We start from the raw sequence: 21,809 nt of genomic DNA, 5'->3' as shown, positions 1-21,809 counted from the left end.
GACTGTTTCCCCTCTGAGCCCTCTGGAAATTCTGTTTCATTCAGCCCCTTAAGTATGCGCTTTAGTGCCCGGGGTAAGCAGGCATATTTGTGTCTCCTTCATTTTTCCACCCCTGCAGCTTTTTGCCCTCCCTGGGCAGCTGCCGCACTCACCCTACCCGTTTACAATCCTGGGTGTGTTTATAGCAATGATGCACCTGTGTAATCTCTAATGATACTGAGGAATTAATACTTGCTTATTTTATTCTTTTTTAAAATAAGTATTTTTCAGGAGATTTCAAAAACATCTGGGCAGGCTTCCTGAGTCCCAGGCTCCCCATTGACCCTAGTCAATGACCAGGGTCAGTGGTCTACAGTCACATCTGTTATGCACATGACCTGATCAGCTGCTCACATTTGCCTGTGCAAACCACAGGCTGTCTCCACAGTCATTATCTGTAAAGCACCATACACGTTGATACTGCATATGTAAATTATAGAGGAGGCTGATCCAAATTCTGAGCCCCAAAATTCAGGATATCTAGAAAAAGGGGTTTAGTCTGATGATTTCTCTATAAAATATTAAATAAGAAAGTTTCCTTAGCCGTGGTGTAAGCTGACTGAATGTGCTTCCATCCCACTGCACTGATAACCCTTTGTTAGATAGTTTGAAAATGATTTCCCGAGAGTCACCTTTTCTTATTGTTGTGAAGTTGCTTTGGCAAAATTCAGAAAAAAGGAATTTTTAGAGATCACATGCTTGTTTAAAAAAGCCTGTTCTGTTCTGTTCATATTCTTATACCATGTGCTTCATGGTGGCATCTGAGTGGCTAAAGTTAACATTGTGACACAGCAGATAGATCTGTATCTTTCAATATACTGCCACTAAATACAATATTATCCTACTGGAATTATACTATATGGTCCATTTGTTCTTTCCCTCCTAATTTCCTATGTTCTCAGCCACAGGACTTCCTAATTAGTTGCTTCATATATAAATACAAAACAGCAGGCTCAGCATAACTATCTATATTATGCAGTATTTCATTTATTTTAACTTTTTATTATAGTTATATATATATGTGTGTGTATATAATAAACTTCTCATAATATATTAACCATTTGCTACCTAACCTTAGCTATACTTGAAACATTTAATTATATATAATATGAATGGTTAAACTGTAAATCAATTATTTGTATCACAACGTTTACAAACAAACAGAATTTGTTTATAATAATACAACTAGGGCTGTCAAATGATTAAAAAATTAATCATGAGATTTAAAAAAAATCCTGATTAATTGTAGTTTTAATTACAATAATAGAATACCATTTAAATAGTTTTTGATGTTTTCTACATATTCAAATATATTGATTTCCGTTACAACACACAACACAAAGTATACAGTGCTTATTTTATATGATCATTTTTATTACAGATATTTGCACTGTAAAAAAGATAAGCAAAAGAAATATCCGGTAGTACTTTTCAATTCACCTCTTACAAGTACTTTAGTGCAGTCTCTTAATTGTGAAAGTGCAACTTACAAATATAGAATTATTTTTTTACATAACTGCCTGCACTCAAAAATAAAACTATGTAAAACTTTAAAGCCTACATGTCCACTCAGTCCTACTTCTTGTTCAGCCAATTGCGAAGACAAACAAGTTTGTTACATTTACAGGAGATAATGCTGCCCGCTTCTTATTTACAATGTCACCTGAAAGTGAGAACAGGTGTTTGCAGGCACTGTTGTAGCCGGCATTGGAAGATATTTATGTGTCAGATATGCTAAACATTTGTGTGCTCCTTCATGCTTCAACCACCATTCCACCATTAATTGAGTTAATTTGTTTTGAGTTAATTGTGTGAGTTAACTGTGATCAATTGACAGCTCTAAATCCAACTATTTAAAAAATTATTAAAATAAGTTAAAAAATAAAGCAAAATTCAGAGGAGGGGGATACACACAGGGAGGGAAGGAAGTGGGTAGAGAGGTTGGGGAATGCATACATTTAATATGATTATTCAGATACTTCCAGGAAAGCCTCCCATATATCTGAGAATTTTTCTTGGGTATTTCTGTTACAGTATGGATTTCTTTCCATGGTGGCCAAGTTTACAATGTCTATGCTCCAGTCTTCAATTGTTGGTTGCTTTTTGGATTTCTATTTTTGTAGTTCTAGTCTTCTCGCAATTATTGGTGCTCTTCTAAGCCAAAGTTTTTCAAATTTATTCAGCTTCTGGTTAACATCCATTTGGTTTAAAATTATGTTTAACTTGTGTTAAGGTTCCTCTCCCACTCTGAACTCTAGGGTACGGATGTGGGGACCTGCACGAAAGACCCCCTAAGCTTATTCCTACCAGCTTAGGTTAAAAACTTCCCCAAGGTACAAACTTTGCCTTGTCCTTGAACTGTATGCTGCCACAACCAAGCGTCTTACAGAAAGACCAGGGAAAGAGCCCACTTGGAGACGTCTTCCCCCAAAATATCCCCCCAAGCCCTACACCCCCTTTCCTGGGGAAGGCTTGCTAAGAATCCTTATCAATTGGTACAGGTGAACACAGACCCAAACCCTTGGATCTTAAGAACAATGAAAAAGCAATCAGGTTCTTAGAAGAAGAATTTTAATTAAAGAAAAGGTAAAAGAATCACCTCTGTAAAATCAAGATGGTAAATACCTTACAGGGTAGTCAGATTCAAAGCATAGAGAATCCCTCTAGGCAAAACCTTAAGTTACAAAAAGACACAAAAACACATCCATCCAGCACAGCTTATTTTACCATCTATTACACAAAAGGAAATCTAACGCATTTCCAGCTAGATTACTTACTAACTAACAGTTGTAAGGCTGCATTCCTGATCTGTTCCCGGCAAAAGCAACACACGGACCCTTTGTTCTCCTCCCCGCCCCCGCCCCCCCCCCGCGCCCATCCATATTTGAAAGTATCTTGTCTCCATATTGGTCATTTTGGTCAGATGCCAGCGAGGTTATTTTAGCTTCTTAACGCTTTACGGGTGAAAGGGGTTTGCCTCTGACCAGGAGGGATTTTATAGCACTGTATACAGAAAGGTGGTTACCCTTCCCATTATATTTATGACAACTTGTAGCGCAATTTTATTTTCTAGGAAAAAAATTAACTCATCAATTAAGTTCTGCCCAAAACATGTGGGTATAGGAGCATTCCCAGAGCTTATGGGCTAAGCTAGTACCTGCTGAATCACAGCACCAACATTTGTCTGACTTAGTGGCACCTATTTTGAACAGTCAAAGAGGGGTGTCCAATGCATGCTCCATATGATTTTTCCACTGGATTAGTCTTAAACAGAGGTCCAAGAGACAGTTCAGTGCTAAAACTTGTTTCCATTGGTTAGCAAAGAATAATTGCCATAGTTCCTCCTCCCATTTCTTTTTTAGGATGTCCATTTTCAATTCAAATTTGCTGGCCAGGTGTGCATATAGCATTGCCATAGGTCTTGGCAATCTGGTAATATGTGGAGAAATGAAAGCAGTTCAGGTGGGTTGGGGCAATGCACGCATCGGGGCCAGATAGGAGATGGCATGTTTAAGTTGGACGTATCGCCGCCACTCCTTTGTCTCTAGACTGAACCTTTCTTTTAATATTGTGAAATGGAGGGAAGGTGTCATTTTCAGTAAACTGACTGACTGGTCAGAATTCCTTTCATAATCCAATCCAGGCAAATGATGGAGTTGCCTGCTTCTAGTTACCCCATAGAGAGGCCTTGGTATGTAGAAGGAGGTAATTTTTAACTTTAGTAGAGAGAGTGTGCCAAGCATTTCTGGCTGCCACAATAGTTCGTAATTGTTTGTTAGGGAATCAGTAGTAAAGTGTAGTACATTGGAAAGTGGGAAAGGAGCAACCAACTCTTTTTCCACCTTGAGCCAGTCCACGGTTCTACAGCACAGGAGAATGAGCCCCTGTGCTGCTTGGCTAAGAATTATTGCTTGATGGAAAAGTTTAAAGTTGGGAAATCTAAAACCACGTGTTTTGATAGGAGCTGTAAACTGTGTTAAGGAAATTCTAGGGTTGTTACCAGCACCCCACAAGAAGGAACAGAACATGTTGTAGATTTTCGGTAAAATTTAAAGAAGGAAAATGGATAGGACGGGAATTCAGGGGGAAAAAAAGGGGGGGATCCTGGGAAGGGTTTTAGTTCTGTTTATTTTTCTTCAAAAGGGGAGAGAGTGCCTGCCATCTATTTAAATATTTTGCCAACTGCATAATTAATGGAGCTAGGTTAACCTGAACTAAGTTTTTAATTTCCTTAGGGAACAGGATGCCAAGATATCTGAGGTTTGTCTTACCATCTAAATATCCCAGTAGGAGAGCAACTTCCAGCTAAATCCAATAAGATCTTAATTGCTTCTAACTTATCCCAATTTGTCTTGTAGCCAGAGAATTACCAAAGTTATCTATTGTATGTAGGATATATGTAATAGATTGATCTGGATTTTCAACGAACAAGAGGATGTCATCTGCATATAGAAGGATTTTTGTCTCCTGAGTCCCTGATTTGATCCCTTGAATACCTTGCTGTACCCTAAAATTAGTATTGCAAGTGGTTATAATGCTAAATTGAATTGGAGCAAGGAGAGGGGGCATCCCTCTCTAGCTCCCTGAAACAGATCAAAGGTGGGGGGGATATTGTGCTATCTGTTAGGATATGAGTGTTGGGATTGGAATATAACAGCTTTATCCATGAAGTAAAGGATTTCCCCAACCCAAATTTATTCAGGGTAAGAAACAGATGTTGCCAGCTCAGTCTGTCAAAGGCTTTCTATGCTTAGAGTGAAATAATTGAATGAGTGAAATGATAAGTTTAAGTACAGTAGATCCTCAGAGTTACAAACACCAGAGTTACGAACTGACTGGTCAACCACACGCCTCATTTGGAATGAGAAGTATTCAATCAGACAGCAGCAGAGAAAAAAAAAAAGCAAATACAGTACAATACTACTAAATGTAAACTAGGGAAAAAAATAAAGGGAAATTTTTAAAGATTTGACAAGGTAAGAAAACTGTTTCTGTGCTTGTTTCATTTAAATGAAGATGGTTAAAAGAAGCATTTTTCTTCTGCATAGTAAAGTTTCTAAACTGTATTGAGTCAATGTTCAGTTATAAACTTTTGAAAAAACAACCATAATGTTGTATTCAGAGTTATGAACAACCTCCATTCCCGAGTTGTTTGCAAATCTGAGGTTCTGCTGTACATAAAAGGTGGTTACAAGGAGAAGGGAGAAAAAATGTTCTTGTTAACCTCTGAGGATAGGACAAGAAGCAGTGGGCTTAAATTGCAGCAAGGGGGTATGTTGGACATTAGGAAAATCTTTCTAACTGTCATGGTAGTTAAGTGCTGGAATGAATTGCCAAGGGAGGCTGTGGAACCTCTGTCATTGGAGATTTTTAAGAGCAGGTTAGACAAAAACCTGTCAGGGATGGTCTAGATAATACTTGGTCCTGCCTGGAGTGCAGGGGACTGGACTAGAAGACCTCTCGAGGTGCCTTCCAGTCCTATGATTCTATGATGGATTTGCCCTCTACTGTTTGTTGCTAGACTGAGAGCTGAACCCCAACACTGCAGTGACTGATCTGGTAAAGTTGTTTTAATTCATCCTATCTTCTGCATGAGGTCTTTTGCTGTAGTGAGGTCAGATACCTTTCAGCTTCTTTTGCTCTCACAAAATGAAATATCTTGCCTTCCTTTTTAACTTTGACAGTAGCAGAGAAGAAAATGAAGTAGTCCAAACCCAATCCTTTGGCAAGCACTCCTGAGCTATTGAATTTATCCCTCTTTTCCACCATGTCCTAGGTGTAATCTGGGAACATTCATCAGCTTGTCTCCTTTCCATGTTAGATTTTCCGGTTCATGGGCTTTTTAAAGAACAAGTTCCTTAATACTATATTTTCAGTGTCTTACAATTGTGGCCCAGGGCTTTGCATTTGGAGAGGGCTTTGGTGTAAGAGAGCAGTGGGCTCTCTCAATATCTAAGTTCTGATTGGGGGAGAGACACAAGCTCTGGCAGTATTGTGAATAAATATTCCCCTGGCCTCCAGTTTTCCATCTGCTCTGGGAGACCCACAATTCTCAAATTGTCTCTCCTTGGTCTTCTGTCTAGATCATTAAGTACTTCTCCTGCAATGCTTTAATAGTCCTTTCCTGTTGCTCTGAGGTTATATTCCTAGTACTCACTGTGTCTTCTAGGAAGTCTATTCTATTCTCAGCTTCCTGTAGTCTTGATGCCAAGCTTTGCAAATTAGCTTGGTGTGTGCTAGTAACATTTTTGATCTCAGTTATATCTTCAGATATTTTACTCAAGATAGTCTGCCTGTTTATTATTTGTTTTAGCCAGTCCATAACTCCATCTAATCTCAGAGGGGCAGCCTTTTCCTGGTCAGCCATTTTAGCTACAAGAGGGCTGTCCAACAGCTTCTGCTTTTTAGGATTTTGTAGAGTCTGAAGGTGGAGCAGCGTCCATAATGGTACTAAATTAAAAGAAAAGAGTTGTAGACTAATAGCTGATGAATATTAGATGGAAAAAACGTGACTCAGTTGCTGATGGTTATGGGTTTTAGGAGGTGGGGAAGGGATGCAGCCACCATCCCCCTAGTGACTCCCGGAAGTCCGACGGTATGTAATTTTAAATAAACATATCCTTAAATATATTTTTGTAACTAGGTTTTAAAATGCTGCTCGTTTCCATTCACTCACTTCCCATCAACATATCACATGATTTTTTACCATTTGAGACTGACTGTTACCGTTTTGCTGCATATTCCTGTTTTGCCCTCAATAGAATCTAAAATAATTTGAATATGATTTTTCACTGGCATGGTAAATAGTCTGCTTCCATTCTACCATATTCGGTCAAAGATAAAGAAATTATAACTGCAGGATTCCCTGACCCATTTTTAGTCTATAGGTCATGTATCCTGTAATATATTCCCTACAGGGATAAATGTTCTTATTTCCACTGAGAGAATCATGTTCATGCTTTTCAAAATATCTTTGTCTGTCTACTCAGCCTGTTCAATGAATAATCCTAGGTCTATATGATTCAATATGAAAACATCTAACAGACATACAGCTTTTGTTTTGTAAACTGTACATTATACATCAATTATTTAGGGATGTATGTTGTGGGGTTGTAATGTTTAGGGATGTATTTAGGGTTGTAATGTTGAAGAAAAATTGTCATATTATTCTAACCCAGTACTTAAAAGATTATCTCAAAAATTGGAAATATAATTTATTTATAGACACATATCCAAGATATTATGAGAGTTAACAGTTAAACTAGAATGGAGGACAAGCTTTTGACTTAACAAAAGAAAGTGAATGATAATCTTCATAATATGTCATGGATACATTACTTTGTTTGTCAGCTGCTGAGAAACAAAACAGAGCCAACTGAGGCAGAGAGAGCTGCTTTTATCGCAGCAGATGTGAAATATCTGTGTATATTACCGTTTTGTTAATGCGGTTGTATTAATGCTGTATTGAAAAAAGTCACTCCTTATTTTGTTGCCAGTGCAAAAAAAGTGTGTTCTTAACTGCGGTTAGCTAACCTGGGTTAAAATAGCAATGAACATACAGCAATTCAGCTTTTAATTCAAGTTAGCATCTCAAGTTAAAGCCTATGCACATCCTGGCATTGAACTCCAATTGCTAACCTGAATTAAAAGCCAAGTTGTCATGTCTTGACTGTTACTAAAACCCAAGTTAGCAAACCTTTTTTTGCAGTGAAGATATACCCTTAGCAGACGTGTGTTCTCTTTACCCCTCTGCTCCTGTTAGCCAGATATAGATGTAGTAAGTAATTCCCATGCTGTTTTGCATATCATCACATTTTATTTATATAGCATTCAAATATTGCCTCTTCTGCATGATGTTTGGGGTGTGGTTCCACATCCACAGATTTACTTACTCACAGAAACTAGCCTTCGTTGCACCCTGATAAAATAGTAACACAAACATTTTGCATTTCCAGAGAGGAAGGATTGCCATATGATTAGGGAACAGGATGGGGATTCAGAAGACCTGGGTTCTGTTCTTAGTTCTGCCACAGACTCCTCCTTTGACGTGGGGGAAAATCACTTGAGTGCCCTGTACCTCAGTTTCTCCATCTGTATAATGGAGATGTTATTAATCTGCCTCACAATGCTCTTGTGTAGTTAAATGAACTGATCTTTATAAAGCAAGTTGAGATTCTCAGATTGAGGGCGCTATGTAAGTTTGACATGTAGTTATTAGGAAAATAGGATTTATCATACCAGGTTAGAACATAGTCCATCGAGTCCAATACCCGGTCCAAAACAACAATGACCAGTACCGAATGACACAGAAGAAGGTACATGAAATCAAACTAGAAGGAAGTGTGATCTGATCCTTTATCACCGTTTCTGTGTGCCAGTGTTTATGAAATAGCATCGTCTAGAGGCGTGAGTTAGAGTTTGGGGACTGGGTGAGGGAATCCTTTGTTTTCCCCAGACTGGTAAAGATGACAAACCCCTGTACATTTTCAAATTCTATGATTGCTACTAAGACCAATACAGGGGGAAAAAAACTTTAAAGGGCTTCAAACAGTAGACAAGCAAAATTGCTCTGTACAGCACACAGGTTTCCAATGCACTATTACCAATCTTCACAACACTGTCTACTAATTGACACTATTTAAACTTAAAACAAATACATATTATGCAATGTTGTACGGATGCCAAACTTAGTTGCATCCAGTCTATCCCAAAAGCCTGAAGCAAATTAATAGCTCTTTATCTTCCTGTCCACACTGCTGACATACAGAATGCAACTTATCCCGTGCTAACATTCTGAAAAAGGCAGCTGTTAACTGCTGTACAAATCTAGATATGAATGTCAGCTGACCATTCTGTTTGAAATGGGCCTATGATATTCACCCAAATAATAAGGCACATCTGTTTAACAGGGGCGAGCTCAGTATGACCCCTAAATGTTGAAACATCAGGTTATATCCGTATTGCTTCAAGGATCATACCCAAGTTGATTTCTGAGACTAAGCCCTGGTCTACGCTAGGAGTTGAGGTCGAATTTAGCAGCGTTAAATCGATTTAACGCTGCACCCGTCCACACGACGAAGCCCTTTTTTCCAACTTAAAGGGCTTTTAAAATTGATTTCCTTACTCCACCCCCGACAAGGGGATTAGTGCTGAAATCGGCCCTTCTGGGTCAAATTTGGGGTACTGTGGACGCAATTAGACGGTATTGGCCTCCGGGAGCTATCCCACAGTGCTCCATTGTGACCGCTCTGGACAGGACTCTCAACTCAGATGCACTGGCCAGGTAAACAGGAAAAGGCCCATGAACTTTTGAATTTCAATTTCCTGTTTGGCCAGCATGGCAAGCTGTAGGTGACCATGCAGAGCTCATCAGCAGAGGCGACCATGATGGAGTCCCAGAATCGCAAAAGAGCTCCAGCACGGACCGAACGGGAGGTACGGGATCTGATCGCTGTATGGGGAGAGGAATCTGTGCTATCAGAACTCCATTCCAGTTTTCGAAATGCCAAAACATTTGTCAAAATCTCCCAGGGCATGAAGGACAGAGGCCATAACAGGGACCCGAAGCAGTGCCGCGTGAAACTTAAGGAGCTGAGGCAAGCCCTACCAGAAAACCAGAGAGGCAAAAGGCCACTCCGGGTCCAAGCCCCAAACATGTCGCTTCTATGATGAGCTGCATGCCATTTTAGGGGGTTCAGCCACCACTACCTCAGCCGTGTTGTTTGACTCCCTCAATGGAGAGGGAGGCAATCCGGAAGCAGGTTTTGGGGACGAGGAAGTTGATGATGATGAGGTTGTAGATAGCTCACAGCAAGCAAGGGGAGAAACCGGTTTTCCCGACAGCCAGGAACTGTTTCTCACCCTGGACCTGGAGCCAGTACCTCACGAACCCACCCAAGGCTGCCTCCTGGACCTGCGAGGCAGAGAAGGGACCTCTGGTGAGTATACCTTTTAAAATACTATACATGGTTTAAAAGCAAGCATGTTTAATGATTAATTTGCCCTGGCATTTGTGGCTCTCCTGGATGTACTCCCAAAGCCTTTGCAAAAGGTTTCTGGGGAGGGCAGCCTTATTCCATCCACCATGGTAGGACACTTTACCACTCCAGGCCAGTAGCACGTACTCGGGAATCATTGTAGAACAAAGCATTGCAGGGTATGTTTGCTGGCATTCAAACAACATCCATTCTTTATCTTTCTGTGTTATCCTCAGGAGAGTGAGATATCATTCATGGTCACCTGGTTGAAATAGGGTGCTTTTCTTCAGGGGACACTCAGAGGTGCCCATTCCTGCTGGGCTGTTTGCCTGTGGCTGAACAGAAATGTTGCCCACTGTTAGCCACGGGGAAGGGGGAGGGGCTAGCAACGCGCTGGGGGGAGGCAAAATGCAACCTTGTAATGAAAGCACATGTGCTGTGTATGTAATGTTAATAGGAAGGCTTACCGTGAAAGAGTGTACCCATTGTTCTAGAAAATGTCTTTTTAAATACCATTGTCCCTTTTTATCTCTCCACCAGCTGCATGTGGTTCAAGGATCACAGGATCTTCTCCTTCTCAGAGGCGAGTGAAGATTAGAAGGCGCAGAAAACTCACTCGTGATGAAATATTCTCTGAGCTCATGCTGTCCTCCCACACTGACAGAGCACAGACGAATGCGTGGAGGCAGACAATGTCAGAGTGCAGGAAAGCACAAAATGACCGGGAGGAGAGGTGGCGGGCTGAAGAGAGTAAGTGGCCTGTAGTACTATACAAAAAAGAAAAGCACATTTTCATTAATAAATTTATACTAAACTGTTATCAACAGGAGAAACGGAGGGAGTCCCACCTCAGAATATCCCATAGCCCAGGGACTGCAGAGTCTCAATGCGTGGATGAGACAATGGTGAAGGGAGGAGGGGTTGAGATTTATTAGGAACTGGGAAAACTTTTGGGAAAGGGGGAGCCTATACAGGAAGGATGGGCTCCACCTAACCAAAATGGAACCAGTTTGCTGGCACTTAACATTAAAAAGGTCATAGAGCAGTTTTTAAACTAAGGGCTGGGGGAAAGCCGACAGGTGTGGAGGAGCACTTGGTTCGGACATCTGTTAGGGGAGGATCTATTAATAGAGAACCTCTATGTCCTAGTGAGGACCAGAGGATGGAAAATGATAAAATACAGGCAGGGTCTGATCAGAAACAGTCAAATAAAAAAGAGTCCCGTTCAATTACATCGTGTAATGGCAGATAGCTAAAAGGAGACAAGTTTTTAAAGTGCTTATATACCAATGCTAGAAGTCTAAATAATAAAATGGGTGAACTAGACTACTTAGTATTAAATGAGGATATTGATATAATAGGCATCACAGAAACTTGGTGGAACGAGGATAATCAATGGCATACAGTAATACCAGGGTACAAAATATATCTGAAGGACAGAACAGGTCGTGCTGGTGGGGGAGTGGCATTGTATGTGAAAGAAAGCATAGAATCAAATGAAATAAAAATCGTAAATGAATCAAACTGTACCACAGAATCTTTATGGATAGAAATTCCATGCTCTAATAATAAATATATAGCAGTAGGGATATATTACCGACCACCTGACCAGGATGGTGATAGTGACAGTGAAATGCTCAGGGAGATTAGAGAGGCTATTAAAATAGAAAACTCTCAATAATAATAATAATGGGCAATTTCAATTATCTCCATATTAGCTGGGTACATGTCACCTCGGGACGGGATGCAGAGATAAAGTTTCTTGACACCCTAAATGACTGCTTCTTGGAGCAGCTGGTCCTGGAACCCACCAGAGGAGAGGTAATTCTTGATTTAGTCCTAAGTAAAGCACAGTATCTGGTCCAAGAGGTGAATGTAGATGGACCGCTTGGTAATAGTGACCATAATATAATTGAATTTAATATCCCTGTGGCAGGAAAAACACTACAGCAGCTTAACACTGTAGCATTTATTTTTAAAAAAGGCAGCTACACAAAAATGAGGAGGTTGGTTAAACAGAAATTAAAGGGTACAGTGCCAAAAGGGAAATCTCTGCAAGTTGCATGGAAACTTTTTAAAGACAACATAACAGAGGCTCAACTTAAATGTATACCCCAAATTAAAAAACATAGTAAGAGAACCAAAAAAGAGTCACCGTGGCTAAACAACAAAGTAAAAGAAGCATTGAGAGGCAAAAAGGCATCCTTTAAAAAGTAGAAGTTTAAATTCTAGTGAGGAAAATAGAAAGGAGCATAAACACTGGCAAGTGAAGTGTAGTGTAAAAATACGATTCGGAAGGCCAAAGAAGAATTTGAGGAACAGTTAGCCAAAGACTCAAAAAGTAATAGCAATTTTTTTTAAGTACATCAGAAGCAGGAAGCCTGCTAAACAACCAGTGGGGCCACTGGACGATCGGGGTGCTAAAGGAGCACTCGATGATAAGGCCATTGCGGAGAAACTAAACAAATTTTTTGCATCTGTCTTCACTGAGGATGTGAGGGAGATTCCCAAACCTGAGCCATTCTTTTTAGGTGACAGATCTGAGGAAAGAGTCCAGTGGAGGGCAACAAAAATGATTAGGGGGCTGGAGCACATGATTTATGAGGAGATGCTGATAGTACTGGGATTATTTAGTCTGCAGAAGAGAAGAATGAGGGGGAATTTGATAGCTGCTTTCAACTACCTGAAAGGGGGTTCCAAAGAGGATGGATCTAGACTGTTCTCAGTGATAGCAGATGACAGAACAAGGAGTAATGGTCTCAAGTTGCAGTGGGGGAGGTTTAGGTTGGATATTAGGAAAAACTTTTACTAGGAGGGTGGTGAAGCACTGGAATGGGTTACCTAGGAAGCTGGTGGAATCTCCTTCCTTAGAGGTTTTTAAGGTCAGGCTTGACAAAGTCCTGGCTGGGATGATTTAGTTGGGGATTGGTCCTGCTGTGAGCAGGGGGTTGGACTAGATGACCTCCAGAGGTCCCTTCCAACCATGATATTCCATGATTCTACGATTAACTGTCCCAGATTGAGGTATCATTAGAGGAGGTTTCGGAACAAATGGATACATTAAACAGCAATAAGTCACCAGGACCAGATGGTATTCACCCAAGAGTTCTGAAGGAACTCAAATGTGAATTTAAAGAACTACTAACTGTAGTCTTTAGGGTAACAGCTGTGTTAGCCTGTATTCGCAAAAAGAAAAGGAGTACTTGTGGCACCTTAGAGACTAACCAATTTACTTGAGCATGAGCTTTCGTGAGCTACAGCTCACTTCATCGGATGCATACCGTGGAAACTGCAGCAGACTTTATATACACACACAGAGAATATGAAACAATACCTCCTCCCACCCCACTGTCCTGCTGGTAATAGCTTATCTAAAGTGATCATCAAGTTGGGCCATTTCCAGCACAAATCCAGGGTGGAGGGTGAGAAAACCTGGATTTGTGCTGGAAATGGCCCAACTTGATGATCACTTTAGATAAGCTATTACCAGCAGGACAGTGGGGTGGGAGGAGGTATTGTTTCATATTCTCTGTGTGTGTATATAAAGTCTGCTGCAGTTTCCACGGTATGCATCCGATGAAGTGAGCTGTAGCTCACGAAAGCTCATGCTCAAGTAAATTGGTTAGTCTCTAAGGTGCCACAAGTACTCCTTTTCTTTTAACTGTAGTCTAGTCTGTAATCTATCATTTAAATCAGCTTCTGTACCAGATGACTGGAGGATAGCTAAAGTGACCCCAATTTTTAAAAAGGGCTCCAGAAGTGATCCTGGCAATTACAGGCCTGTAAGCCTGATTTCAGTTCCGGGCAAACTGGTTGAAACTACAATAAAGAACAATATTGTCAGACATATAGATGAACATAATTTGTTGAGGAAGAGTCAACATGGTTTTAGTAAAGGGAAATCATGCTTCACCAGTCTACTAGAATTCTTTGAGGGGGTCAACAAGCATGTGGACCAAGGGGATCCAGTGGATATAGTGTACTTAGATTTTCAGAAAGCCTTTGACAAGGTCCCTCACCAAAGGCTCTTATGCAAAGTAAGCTGCCACGGGATAAAGAGAGAAGGTGCTGTCATTGATTGGTAACTGGTTAAAAGATAGGAAACAAAGGGTAGGTATAAATGGTCAGTTTTCAGAATGGAGAGAGGTAAATAGTTGTGTCCCCCAGGGCTCTGTTCTGGGACCACTCCTATTCAACATATTCATAAATGATCTGGAAAAAGGAGTAAACAGTGAGGTGGCAAAATTTGCAGATGATACAAAATTACTCAAAATAGTTAAGACCCAGGCAGACTGCGAAGAACTACAAAAGGATCTCTCAAAACTGGGCAACAAAATGGCGGATGAAATTTAATTTGATAAATGCAAAGTAAAGGATATTGGAAGGCATAATCCCAAATATACATATAAAACAGTGGGGTCTATATTCGCTGTTACCACTCAAGAAAGAGATCTTGGAGTCATTGTGGATAGTTCTCTGAAAACATCCACTCAATGTGCAGCGGCAGTCAAAAAAGCGAACAGAATGCTGGGAATAATTAAGAAAGGGATAGATAATAGGACAGAAAATATCATGTTGCCTCTCTATAAATCCATGGTATACCCACATCTTGAATAATGTGTGCAGATGTGGTCACCCCATCTCAAAAAAGATTTATTGGAAATGGAAAAGGTTCAGAAAAGGGCAAGAAAAATTATTAGGGGTATGGAACGGCTTCCGAATGAGGAGAGATTAATAAGGCTGGGACTTTTCAGCTTGGAAAAGAGACGGCTAAGGGGAGATAAAGGGGAGAGGTCTATAAAATCATGACTGGTGTAGAGAAAGTACATAAGGAAGTGCTGTTCACTACTTCTCATAACAGAAGAACTAGGGAAATTAATAGGCAGCAGATTTAAAACAAACAAAAGGAAGTATTTCTTCACACAACACACAGTCAACCTGTGGAACTCCTTGCCAGAGGATGTTGTGAAGGCCAAGACCATAACAGGGTTCAAAAAAAAAAAAACCTAGATAAATTCATGGAGGATAGGTCCATCAATGGCTATTAGTGAGGATGGGCAGGAGTGGTGTCCCTAGCCTCTGTTTGCCAGAAGCTGGGAATGAGCAATAGGGGATGGATCACTTGATGGTTACCTGTTCTGCGCATTCCCTCTGGGGCACCTGGCACTGGCCACTGCTGGATCACAGGATACTGGGCTAGATGGACCTTTGGTCTGACCCAGTAAGGCCATTCTTATGTTGTTATGACTAGGTAGTCACCTGAGAAGGGGCAGATCTCTATTCAAATCCCTTCTCTCTCTCTCAGGTGGAAGGGAGACTTGAACTGGGAGTATCCTACCTCTCATGTGAGTAGTCTGACCATTGGGCTAAAAGATATGAGGGAAGTCCTCTTAACCTCCCCCTGTTGCTGAGAATCTCAAGCTGAGGGAGGCATCTTCCTGCAGCCTGGATTTAGGTTCCTATCTCCCTGACAGGGGTTGGGGGCTTAGGACACACACTTCTTCATGCCATTTCCCACTGGCCAGTTTAGGCAGGAAGCTGCCCTCCATTCTGGCTTCTTTGAATCCAATTCTCAAATGCCTGTCTCTCCCCATTCATTGTGTAGGAAGCTTAGGCACTGAACTCAGGCTTCGTGAATGCCAGTGGTTTTCCAGATGCTTAAAAGTTAGGCTTGGTGTTGCTCAGCATCACCATGCCTAAATTCCTTTGAGTCTAGCCTTCTGTATTGGGCAATTCAGAATAAGATCATGAGAGTTGGCACCACTAGATCCCACTCACTGAGAAATGGGATTTAGCACTTCCTTACCAATGCAATTTTCTGTGTCTGTTTACATCTAAGAAATTTTTCCCCTTCCTCCACAGCCCTCTTACTCTGACACCACAATTGTTTGAGGAATGTAGCTCAAAGGTCAGTATGTGATAGCTGGGACTGTATCACATAAGTTCATTTAAGATTTAAATTCATTTAAATTCACGGTGAAATCCTAGCAGATCTTAAGCATAAAAAAGAAGCTTACAAGAAGTGGAAGGTTGGACATATGACCAGGGAAGAGTATAAAAATATTGCTCGGGCATGTAGGAATGAAATTAGGAGGGCCAAATTGCACCTGGAGCTGCAGCTAGTGAGAGATGTTAAGAGTAACGAGAAGGGTTTCTTCAGGTATGTTGGCAACAAGAAGAAAGCCAAGGAAAGTGTGGGCCCTTAATGAATGAGGGAGGCAACCTAGTGACAGAGGATGTGGAAAAAGCTAATGTACTCAATGCTTTTTTTGCCTCTGTCTTCACGAACAAGGTCAGCTCCCAGACTGCTGCGCTGGGCATCACAACATGGGGAATAGATGGCCAGCCCTCTGTGAAGAAAGTGGTGGTTAGGGACTATTTAGAAAAGCTGGACGTGCACAAGTCCATGGGGCCGGACGAGTTGCATCCGAGAGTGCTAAAGGAACTGGCGGCTGTGATTGCAGAGCCATTGGCTATTATCTTTGAAAACTCATGGCGAACGGGGAAAGTCCCAGATGACTGGAAAAAGGCTAATGTAGTGCCAATCTTTAAAAAAGGGAAGAAGGAGGATCCTGGGAGCTACAGGCCAGTCAGCCTCACTTCAGTCCCCGGAAAAATCATGGAGCAGGTCCTCAAAGAATCAATCCTGAAGCACTTACATGAGAGGAAAGTGATCAGGAACAGTCAGCATGGATTCACCAAGGGAAGGTCATGCCTGACTAATCTAATCGCCTTCTATGATGAGATTACTGGTTCTGTGGATGAAGGGAAAGCAGTGGATGTATTGTATCTTGACTTTAGCAAAGCTTTTGACACGGTCTCCCACAGTATTCTTGTCAGCAAGTTAAAGAAATGTGGGCTGGATGAATGCACTATAAGGTGGGTAAGAAAGTTGGCTAGATTGTCGGGCTCAACGGGTAGTGATCAATGGCTCCATGTCTAGTTGGCAGCCGGTGTCAAGTGGAGTGCCCCAGGGGTCGGTCCTGGGACCGGTTTTGTTCAATATCTTCATAAATGATCTGGAGGATGGTGTGGATTGCACTCTCCGCAAATTTGCGGCTGATACTAAACTGGGAGGAGTGGTAGATACGCTGGAGGGCAGGGATGGGATACAGAGGGACCTAGACAAATTGGAGGATTGGGCCAAAAGAATTCTGATGAGGTTCAATAAGGATAAGTGCAGGGTCCTGCACTTAGGACGGAAGAACCCAATGCACAGCTACAGACTAGGGACCGAATGGCTAGGCAGCAGTTCTGCGGAAAAGGACCTAGGGGTGACAGTGGACGAGAAGCTGGATATGAGTCAGCAGTGTGCCCTTGTTGCCAAGAAGGCCAATGGCATTTTGGGATGTATAAGTAGGGGCATAGCGAGCAGATCGAGAGACGTGATCGTCCCCCTCTATTCGACATTGGTGAGGCCTCATCTGGAGTACTGTGTCCAGTTTTGGGCCCCACACTACAAGAAGGATGTGGATAACTTGGAAAGAGTCCAGCGAAGGGCAACAAAAATGATTAGGGGTCTGGAACACATGACTTATGAGGAGAGGCTGAGGGAACTGGGATTGTTTAGTCTGCGGAAGAGAAGAATGAAGGGGGATTTGATAGCTGCTTTCAACTACCTGAGAGGTGGTTCCAGAGAGGATGGTTCTAGACTATTCTCAGTGGTGGAAGAGGACAGGACAAGGAGTAATGGTCTCAAGTTGCAGTGGGGGAGGTTTAGGTTTGATATTAGGAAAAACTTTTTCACTAGGAGGGTGGTGAAACACTGGAATGTGTTGCCTAGGGAGGTGGTGGAATCTCCTTCCTTAGAAGTTTTTAAGGTCAGGCTTGACAAAGCCCTGGCTGGGATGATTTAATTGGGGATGGGTCCTGCTTTTGAGCAGGGGGTTGGACTAGATGACCTCCTGAGGTCCCGTCCAACCCTGATATTCTATGATTCTATGTCCAATGTGCTTAATTTTCATCACCAATTTGTTTACTAAAAGGGTTCAGTTACACTTAACTCATTTATCTGCTGTTGGAGAAGACTCCCTTTTGTTTCACCCCTAATTATTTTACCCATCCTACAAAGCAGTACGATTAGTAGACAACATAGGTATATAGGAATTGCCAGACAGGATCAGACCTGAGAGATCCTGTCTCTGAGAATGGCCAGTGCCAGATGCATCACAGGAAAGTGTAAGAATCCCACAGTAGGAAGATGTGAGATAATATGCCTCCTCCACATTAGGTCTTAGCCTGATGACTAATAGGTAGGTGTTGGCATAAGAACTGAAGCATGACATTTAATATCCCTTCTAAAATGTTTATCAGGAATTATGAAAAATCTGTGTATTTTTCTTCTCTATTTAAATGTCCTCTCCCTTTTTGAATCTTGCTAAACTGTGGCCTCAGTGACATAATGGGGTAGTGAGACCTACAGTCTAATTATAGATTATGTAGAAAAGCTGTTTCTTCTGATCATTTTTTTAATTTCTGACCTTTCGGTTTCATTTAATGTCACCTTGGTTTTGAGTTATGAGATGGAGAACAGAAGTTCTTTGAGTGATTGCTCATGTGTATTCCACAATAGGTGTGTGTGCTCCCCACGTGCACCAGTGCTGGAAGTTTTTTCCCTAGCAGTACCCATAGGGGGGAGCGACCCCTGGAGCAGCGCACCACTGGCCCGGTACTGGTCTCGGTCGAGGAAACATTCCCAACACCGCTTACCGCCCAGTGACCATTCAGGGCTCAGTCCAGGTAAATCGCCCTTGACGCCAGCCAGACTGTCCGGATGGGTGCCGTCCAATCAGGACTCCTGGCACCGCTCATCTTCGCGAAGCGAATATCAATGGGACCGTGGTGGACGTCGCCAATGGTCCTTGTCTCTCAGGAGATACCACAGTTGGTCTTGGCACGATAGTTGACGCCATTCCTGCTCAGACTCCCGTTCCAAGTCTCCGCCACGGCACCGTAGCCCCAGGCGTCGATCACCGGCGTCTCACCGACGCAGGTCTGCCCATCAAGGCCATTCGCAGAGCAGCTACTACCGTCGGTGCCGCTCCGCCGCGTTGAGATCGCAGTCCCGAGGCCAACGTAGATCCCGGCACCACCAATACTCCCAGTCCAGAGGTGGCAGTGGATCATACGCCAGCCCAGCCTCCCCTCACAGCCGCCCGTCTACAGGCCAACGTAGCCAGCCCGAACAGCTGGCCCCACAGCAAACGCAATGACACCAACGTCATGGCCAGCCCAGTGGTACCAGTGGGCACCGTGGCCTCCGGTGCAGCCCCTGGTGGGGGCTCTCTCGGTGGCCAGGGCCTTGGAAGCACCGTCGGCCTCCATCTTTAGACCGCCAGAAAAAGGGTCGGCAGGACCTGTGTCCTCGGTACCGTGCCTGGAGTCTGACCAGGTGGTGGATCCTCCAGTGCCAGATGATATCCAAAGCACCACACTGGCCTCGCCTTATCTGGAGGAGCTGATTGTGGCCCCGTCCCCCTCCGTCCCGCAGGAGGACTACTGGGCCCACCAAGACACCCTAAAAAGGGTGGCAGCGAGCCTCCACCTCCAGGCTGAGGAGATGGAAGAGCCCTCAGACTCCCTGTTCAATGTGCTGTCCTCGTCAGCACTGGGCAGGGTGACCTTGCCTCTCCATGAAGGGGTGGCAAGAATTTCAAATTCCCTGTGGCAAACACCAGCCTCGTTGGCTCCCATCTCTAAAAAGGTGGAGTGCAAGTACTTTGTACCCACGAAGGGACACAAGTATCTGTATACCCACCTGGCGCCCAACTCCTTGGTGGTTGAGTCGGTCAACCACAGGGAGTGGCAGGGGCAACCAGCCCCGACCCCCAAAGCAAAGACTCTCGGAGGCTGGATACTTTTGGGAGAAAAGTTTATTTGTCGTCAAGCTTTCAGCAATGCGTAGCCAATCATCAGGCTCTCCTGGGTTGCTACAAGTTTAACCTCTAGGAATTCCTCCCCAAGTTCTCAGCAGGGACCTACCCCCAATAAAGCTCCCTTTCTCCAATCAATTGTGTGCTTTCCTCCCGGAATGGTCGCGGCTCACCTCTGACTGATGGGTCCTCAACACCATCTCCCAAGGTTACACCCTTCGGTTTACCTCCTCCCCGCCCAGCCGCCCTCTGCCCCCGTCAGTCCTGGGGGACCCATCTCATGAGGCTCGGCTCCAGCAGGAGATGGGGCGGCTCCTGGACCGAAGAGCTATAGAGGCAGTGCCCAAGGAGTTCCTGGGCAAGGGTATTACTCCCAGTATTTCCTTGTCCCGAAGGCCAAACGGGGGCTCAGGCCCCTCATGGACCTGCGAGGCCTGAACCACTACATGGTGAAACTCAAGTTCCGCATGGTTTCCCTGGCCTCCACCATCTCCTCCCTGGATCCCGGGACTGGTACGCTGCCCTCCATCTACAGGACGTATACTTCCACATCCACATATTTGAGGGGCACAGGTGCTTCCTCCATTTCGTGGTGGGACAGAGTCACTACCAATTCACAGTCCTACCATTTGGTCTGTCCACTGCCCCCAGGGTCTTTACAAAGTGTATGGCAGTGGTAGCGGCCTACCTCAGACTCCAAGGGGTCCAAATATTCCCATATCTGGATAACTGGGTAGTCAAAAGCACCTCCCACTCGCAGGTGAGGGATCATGTGGCTCTCCTCCTGGCCACATGTACTTCCCTGGACCTGTTGATGAACAATGCCAAGTCCACGATAGTCCCAGTCCAACGCATAGAGTTTATGGGGGCGCTACTGGATGCAACGTCTGCCAGGGCCTCTCTCCCACCGGACAGGTTCGAGACCCTGAAAGGGCTCATGGACTTGGTCACAAGGTTCCCGGTGACGACAGCCAGGGCTTGCCTGCAACTGCTGGGTCACATGTCTGCGCGCACATATGCGGTCCGTCACGCCAGACTCAGAATGAGGCCCCTCCGGCTCTGGATGGCCTCACCGTTCTCCCCAGCCACGGACGGCATGGACAAAGTCCTCACTGTGCCGAACTCTGTGATCACCTCCCTGCGATGGTGGTCCGCCCCAAACGACATGCTCCAAGGGGTCCCGTTCAGGGACAGGGTCCCGTCGTTGGAGCTGGTGTCCGACGCGTCAGACCTGGGTTGGGGGCCCATGTGGGGAACTTTCAGACCCAAGGCCTGTGGTCTCTACAAGACCTACCCCTTCATATAAACGTCAAGGAACTCAGGGCGGTGCGACTGGCGTGTATGGCCTTCCACTCACACCTGGAGGGCAAGGTAGTCAGGGTCCTCACGGACAACACGCCTTCAATGTTCTATATAACAGGCAAGGCGGGGCCTGATCCTCTGCCCTCTGATACAAAGCCCTCAGTCTGTGGGACTTCTGTATAGCCCACAACATCTACCTAAAAGCCTTCCACCTGCCGGGCACCCGGAATGTGAGGGCAGATCGCTTGAGCAGGGATTTGTCCTCTCAGCACGAGTGGTCTCTACACCTGGAAGTGGCTCACCAGATCTTCCGAAGGTGGGGTACTCCCCAGGTGGACCTATTTGCAACGCGGCAGAACCAACGATGCCCCCAGTTCTGCTCCGGGGGGGCCTAGGAGGGATGCTATCTCCAATGCCTTTACCCTGTCCTGATCAGGCTAGCTCCTCTACGCCTTTCCCCCAAATAAAGATGGACAAAGCCAGGGTCCTCCTCGTTGCCCTGTTGTGGCCCAGGCAGCACTGGTACGGGACCCTCTCGGGGCTGGCGGTAGCTCCGCCATGGCAGTTGCCGCTCCGCCCGGACCTGCTCTCTCAGGACAAGGGCCACCTCCTCCATCCC

The sequence above is a fragment of the Lepidochelys kempii genome, chromosome 21 (assembly GCF_965140285.1).
Source record: "Lepidochelys kempii isolate rLepKem1 chromosome 21, rLepKem1.hap1, whole genome shotgun sequence".
NCBI classification, from domain to species: Eukaryota; Metazoa; Chordata; order Testudines; family Cheloniidae; genus Lepidochelys; species Lepidochelys kempii.
The sequence above is the reverse complement of the archived record's forward strand: the minus strand, read 5'-3'. Positions refer to the sequence as shown.